Source organism: Toxotes jaculatrix, chromosome 9 (assembly GCF_017976425.1).
Source record: "Toxotes jaculatrix isolate fToxJac2 chromosome 9, fToxJac2.pri, whole genome shotgun sequence".
Taxonomy (NCBI): domain Eukaryota; kingdom Metazoa; phylum Chordata; class Actinopteri; family Toxotidae; genus Toxotes; species Toxotes jaculatrix.
The window spans coordinates 19356180-19363410 of NC_054402.1; positions in this window are offsets into that span (position 1 = coordinate 19356180).

Below are 7231 nucleotides of genomic sequence, written 5' to 3' on the forward strand. Positions count from 1 at the left end.
GTCCTTTTCATTGCCACAAGCCAGCTTTAGCATAGGGCCAGATAATCAAGGTCCTGTCCCTCATCTGTTTACTGTAGCGCCTTTTCTCCCCCTTGAACAGGATGAAATAAATTCAGGTGTGTCAGATATGGTCTCCTTTTGAATAATCTGCAGGAAGGAAGAATAGAAATAGCACTCAGAGGTGAATGGATTACTTGTCCGAGCCAAGTATGTGTGGCCCTCTCTCTCTGCTGAGCATATTGATGTTACCCCCTGGACCCTGACTCTTATTTAATCATGTTTGGCTCAGACTAGTTTCCTTCTACTTTTCCTCTGACTCCTGCATAATCACATAGGAGAATATATATGATGTGCTTCAGCTCAGACTGTCACCCTCATGCCTGCTAGTATAAAACAAAAGACTACAGAGCAGCCTTCACTTGGAGGGGAGGGGGGGGGGGGGGGGTTGCGGTGGTTTCTTCAAAACTGCCTGTGCCTTTTATGGAACAGGCTAAAAAAAGGGGTTAAGTTCACAGAAATCAGCAAGTAGGGCCAGAAGATGAGCTCCACTGCTTCTAATGACAGCATCATCTATCACTGTCATTTATGGGCTCAGGGAGAAGAAGGGTTTGAATCAGTCTCAGGTTAGCCTCACATGGCAAAAACTGAGCTTACTGTACAGTACAGTGGGAGTCTTGTTCTCCATGTGTATGCGGCAAAACTGAGAGAGGAATATGGAAAATAAATTCATAGAGACAGTGGCTTTTCTTGGATGCTCAATAACACATGCTTGTGCTGCTATTACGAATTAGAATTTTATGCTCTCTGGGGCAGGGTAAGACCTCTTTACTCCCTCTTTTTGTATATGTCATTTCACCCAGTGTGTCATCTGTAAGACCAAAAGTTCATTTAAAGTAAAAAAAAAAGTGTACTTATGACATTTGCACTGTCAATCACCAAAACATCACAAAACCTGTATACAAAATAGACACTCCCATTACCGTGACAGTGCTGACAAGTGGATTCTGTAAAGGAGCTCTTTTGCCACACTCAGAGTATTCATCTATGAATATCATTTAGACTGGGAAAAAAAAATAATAATAATTTTGAGGCATTATGAAACCATACACTTCTGGCTGTATTTTTACATTGTGTTGTATGGTCATTATTCAAGCCTCTGTATTACAAGCAGACACAGAGAGGGAGAAAGAGAGAATTGACCTCTTGATAACGTGGGTGGGCATTACCACATCGAGAGGTGGTTGACAGGTTTCCGCTTACTCCAAAAAAGTCGATTGGATATTGAAAAAGCGACAACACATTATTATGTAAGTGCACAAGCCAAAAAAACATTTTCCCATAAGAGTGCAATATGCCGCACAATTATACATAGGAGCTCTGAGTCTATTTCCCTGAGAAAGACAGAGGCAGAAAAAAGATGTACTGAAAAAAAAAAAAACCCTAATGTTTGCCTCAAGCTTACAATATTAACACGCATGCAGAGTTTTATTTATCTGTATATAACAATAACAGTGAGATCCTGCGCAGCATGACGGATCCCATCATCACTCTTCACCAACCATTCGTCTGGATTTACAGTCAACATGACCTGATAAGTGAAGTGCTCCCATGTGTCAGCAAACAATTTTATTGAAGAACAAATACTCTTAGTGTGCCACGGAGGAACAAGAAACATAAGGGTCTGTCTGGTGGCACCCTGCTGGTGTCACCCCATCAGTCACGTGTAAATGTGGCATATATTTATAATACAAAGTAATGCAGTAGTAAAAGAATACATTAGTTAATAAGGTGAAAACCCTGCTGGCAGTTCTGCTGTCAGATCCGATGAGCTGTAATAAACAGTGGTGTTGTATAAAACTAGATATGATAAAGATCAATAATGAGCTCAAATCGAACCCTATATCCATCTCTCTCTTCTCCAGAGGGAGGAGGAGGCAGCGTCTGTCCTGCAATATGTCAACTTATAATGTACTCCTATACCTCTCATGCTAATATTTTATTGACTATTGTGGAGGTGGAAGGTCTGAACATTGGATCCAACTGATGTCTTGGGTCCTCTACCATTATGGTTTGTCTGGTTTCAATGGGGTAAAAAGGCCATCTCTGTACTGCATGGAAGAAATCTTGACCTATTAAGTTAGACTTGGTAAAAATAAAGTTGCCCCAGCCTCAGTGCTACAGTGTGCTGATCTAATGAAGAACTGAAAAAAACAATATGAACTCTTTGACAAAAATAATAATATTTAGGTTTTCTTGACCTCTTAAAAATCATTCATTCATTTGTTCATTCATTGATTCAATTTGTTTACTTTTCATCTGCATGGTTGACAGCTCTACTCACTGGCACTCGCTCATCCTCTTTACTCTGGGTCATTAGCACACTACAAGGGAAGGGTGTTTGTCTTTACATGAGGTAAAATATACTTAAAACATACTTGGTAAAATATTCAGAAAAGATGTTTTCTTAACCAGCTTCTAACTATTTTTCTGTCAAAGTCTGGACAGTCCTATATTTCTGTTTCTTTATTTCTCGCTGGTTGGAAGAGAGCCGGTTGAAAAAGTTGATGTCACCTATTTCCAGGATTTAGCAAAATTTGAACCCAACTCTGATCACAGTAGTGGGGTTTGCACCACTACTTTGCGAGTGTGACATGGGGAGACGTTTCCTCACTGAGAATGTTTACTCAAATTGTTTACAGTATATAATACATGAACAATTTGCAAATAAACATATGTGCATCAAGATAAAATACATGCCCCAGTTTTTATTGTAATTTTAATGTCTTCCTAATGTCTCATTAAATATTTTTGAAAAGCACTTTGAATTGCCTTGAGTCTCAATGGTGCTGTATAATTAAACTAACCTTGCTTTGCCTTACAATACAGGATGGGCCAGGCTAGCTGGTTAACATGCTAACTTCAGTAGATATCTCTGCAACACAACACATAGAAGCCTTTGACATTAGGTCAAAACCGTTATTTCTGAGTATTCTGCAGGTGAGTTAATTTTAAAATGCTTTAAACAAAAATAATTGCATACGGCACCTTTAAGAACTGTTATTCACCAACGTATGACACGTGTGTGTTTATAATCTTCTAACTTGTCACACTAGTCAATCAAATGATTGAAGGATCCACATCATCCTAATGGAGACAAGCTGAGTTTTTGAGCATCAAACTTACAGATTAAACAACACACTAAAAGATTTTTTTTCTTGAACTTAATTTAGTTTAGTCATGAATTTTTACTTTTGTAGAAATATACTGTTTATGACAGGTTTTCTAGGTCTTTAAGATTAAAGGCCTTATTCTGCTTTGGAGTCTGTTCATGCCAAACTTTAATGTTTTAATGTTGGAGGGGATATGTTCCCTATGCCCCCACCCCACAAACCCAACCACCCACATGCACACACACACACCTCACTGTATATCTGAATCACTCTGCTGCTATAGTGTGAAGTTGCCTGCTGCAGCATTGAGGTTGTACAGCACATATTAGGCCCTCTGCCACCAGTAACACAAAATAAAAGTAAAATAGTGGGTCCTGTGTTATAGAGGAACAGTACACACTGTCGCCTCCAGACATCCAGTCCTCCAGGACATGCAGACAGATGTACCAACAGACTAAGAGACAGAGTGGTGCCAGGATTAAACTCCTCCCTCTTTGGCACAGCAGAAGGAGGACAGGATTGTCAAGTCACACTCGATGTGTAGAGCGGGATAACTGTCTTAAATGGCTTAGCGATACAAACAACCTGGAGGTCTGCACATAGGATCAGAACAAATCAGTACATCCAAGCACACAGAAAACACAGACAGTGTAATTTATATTCACTGATGCATCTGGGGGGCATTTAGAAAGGGGCTACTTCAGCGGTTAGGAAAACAGCTCACTGTTCTCTGACCTGCAGTCCCCTATTCTGCCATGGCTGTGGCTCCTGACATGCCTGTTTGCGTCACTACCATCAGACAGTCTATGTCATAAATTTTTGATATTTGTTGCTTAAATAATATCCCATCTCATGTTTCTGCCAGAGCTGTGGACTTAATATCTGGACCTGACTTTGGGTGAATTCTGAAAATCACTAAACAGGAATAAAAGGTGGACTTGTAGCACAACTTATAGTTCCTGATTTTAGTTAATGATGATCATACAGACGTTTTGTAGTTTTTGTTTTTTATTTTTCAAAATAATGAAGATAATTCTGAAATTAGCGTGTTATTCATGGTTATAGTTCAGAGAGCACCCCAACACAAAACACTTCATAGACCAGATGTCCGTGTAACACACAGTGTGTATATACTGTATGTGCGTATGCCACTGAACCGTGCAACCATATCTCACCACACTATGATACTAGTCATGCCCGACCAACACTGGCTTTGTTTATAGGTTTATTTTGCCTAACTGGTCACACCACCACACAAATCTGTGATGGAGGTTCTTGTGAAGACTTTGTAGTAGTAAGAAACAGTCTGTAGAGTATGCAGTCATTGTGAATGACTCATTGTCTGTTCTGAGACTGTGTGCCCGTAAATATTATCTGCCACCTTTTGGTTTGCTATGGGCCACTTAAGAAAAGTAGACACATTTATGGGACCTACTGGTCATCTCTGAAAGAGCTGTAGGCATGAGATTATTAATTTGACTAACTAGTATCTCAGCTGCAGATATATATACATCTGTGTTTTCTTGTTTCCCAACTTTAAAACCATAGAAAAGGACCTTTCCAAATAACACTATTAAAACAGCAATAAGAGGAAAATGTTGAAATCCTCTTGTTTCACTGCCATGTCACTGCAATGACCTTTTGATTTGCAGTTTTCTTTGGAAGACTTGAAACGTGTCATGCTCTAACAGACTTGTGGCTCATCTTGGACTCAAAACAGGTCCTGTTTCCTTCAGTTTTTGCTCCGCATTAATTTAAAATCTTAGTAAGAGAGTTGACTGAGAGAAAAACAGAACATAACCTTCATAAAACCTGATAATAAAACCTTCATTCTAACCCGACTTTTTATTTCAGCAGCCAATTTATGCTGAAATCATAATATTGTGTCATTTTTTAATGAGTTCACAGCAAAAAACAAAAACTGAACTAACACAAAATGTTCCTTTGGCTGCCTGTGAGGAAACAGTGATGGCATGTTAGCCTTTAAATCAGCTGAGTTGGCTGACCTTTTGAGTTATGCAACAGATACATCGTGGAACCACTTAGCATAAAGTGGTGTGAATTAGTCTGTTTCTATTTTTTGGGGGGGTTTTTTTGTCTGTTGCTATTTTTGACAGTTGTCCATTTCAAGAAAACTGTGCATCACACATTTTTCTTTTTTTTCTTAGCCCGAGGCCTCTCTGTAGGGAGGAATGGATGGAAATCATACCGAAAATCCGACATCACATGGAGGCAGTGCCCACATGAGACTCGGGAAAAGGGGCTTTATGAAGGAAAAGCACAACTAGCAAAACTCACACTGGAGAAAAGCCGCTTATCATTTTTTTTTTCTCCCTCACTCTTCTTATTTCCCACTCATTTTCCTGGTTCCCATGGTAGTGTTGTGTTTGCATGAGCACCTGACTCACGGCAGCTCTCTGGGCTGTGGGGGAGTTATCAGTGAGCCAAGCCAGATGCCCTCTCTCTAGGTAGCCGGCTACATACTGTACCTCTTCCCACACAAACTGTCCGCTGGGCTTCTTACACAGACACGCCGTAGAGCCAAATTGCGTGTCTTCATTTTTTTTTTTAACAATGTTGAGAATAAAGGAGGCCTCAGGTGTCTTCACTAGATTGCTGTGCTGCGCTCACATAAGGGAAAAAGCCAACACCAACAATGACTCTGGTGCTTTTTTGGACTTGTGGCACCTTGAAATAAAGTATTCCAGCTTGTCATCCCCCTGGTACAACAGTCACCAGCATAAATATGATTTTTTTCTTTTCCTTATTATTATTTTATTTTTTATTGCATATTCATTTCTTTAAGAAGCTATATAATGAAACAAAAACCTGTATTAGATTCCCATTCCCACCTTAGAGTGCAGCATGTGCAAAATCATCTTGTGATCTATCAGAGAATCACGACTTTCAAGTAGAAAACAACTGCTTTAAAGTAAGATGTTGCACCGGCGGGCTGAGAACACTGTGCAGAGAGCAGATGGTGTAATGAGATATCCTGTAATAACATTCACACTGTCAGAGCTTCTGCCTGCATGAGGCTGCACTTACACAGTGGCACAGCAATCATCATGGACCATGTATTTTTCTATGAAATTACTGCATTGTAAAATCTGAGCCAATACATTTATGGTCATAGTTTCGTGGGGTCTGCCTGAAAGTTCAAAGCTATGCATTTCAAATGAATCTTATTATTTAGAGACACTATGGGCTCATTTGGTCACTGTAACATGCATAAATGGGCTTGTAGGGCTCAGTTGGTACAGCACAGTGTGATCAGCGCCGGGGTTATGACTTTAATTCACACAGGAGCTACCAGTGCTAAAAACATATGCACTCACTGTATCGCAAGACGCTTTGGTTGACAGCACTGTACGGCACATAACATGTTTGTTCTGCAGCACACAGATGCACTTGGGGGTTCAAAGGTGTGCTTATAGTACAATAGATTCTCCTGAAAAGTCTGACCTGATTTGCAGTTGTCATATAAACATCCCGCAGATTCACACAAATCCTGTTCAATTATGTAACTCCCTGTTGTGTAAGGGAAGTGAACACAGCTCATCAAGCGTGGCATGACGGTGCTCTTTCTTCAACACTTCCCTTGTGTTGTTGAGAAAACAAATGCATATCAACAGTCCAGATAATTTACTAAAAGGATCGCTTGCATACATTTTGAGGAGACAATACAGTTAAGGTGCTTGTGCATCTGAGTAGAAACGTGCACGTACAGTAGGCGTGTAATCCTGTGAATGTGAATGAATGTGAAACTTTTTTTAAACATGTCTGAATGCACGAGGAGGGGTTGAAAATGGATGGTTTTACACTAACAGACAATGTCCCCTCCACACATAATGGGCAGCTCTCAGAACTGAAATGATGAGCTTTAAATGGGCTGAAAAGGACATTTTGTTTGCTGTCAGATTGGCTTTCAGTGGCAAGAAAATCAGTTAGCGCTAACCATTGACAATTCCAGTGAACTGAATAAGAGGGTAGGTGTATGAGTGTGGTCTCTACCCTGCTGTAAATAGGATTGCCCTCAGTATCAGCAATATGCAGGCAAA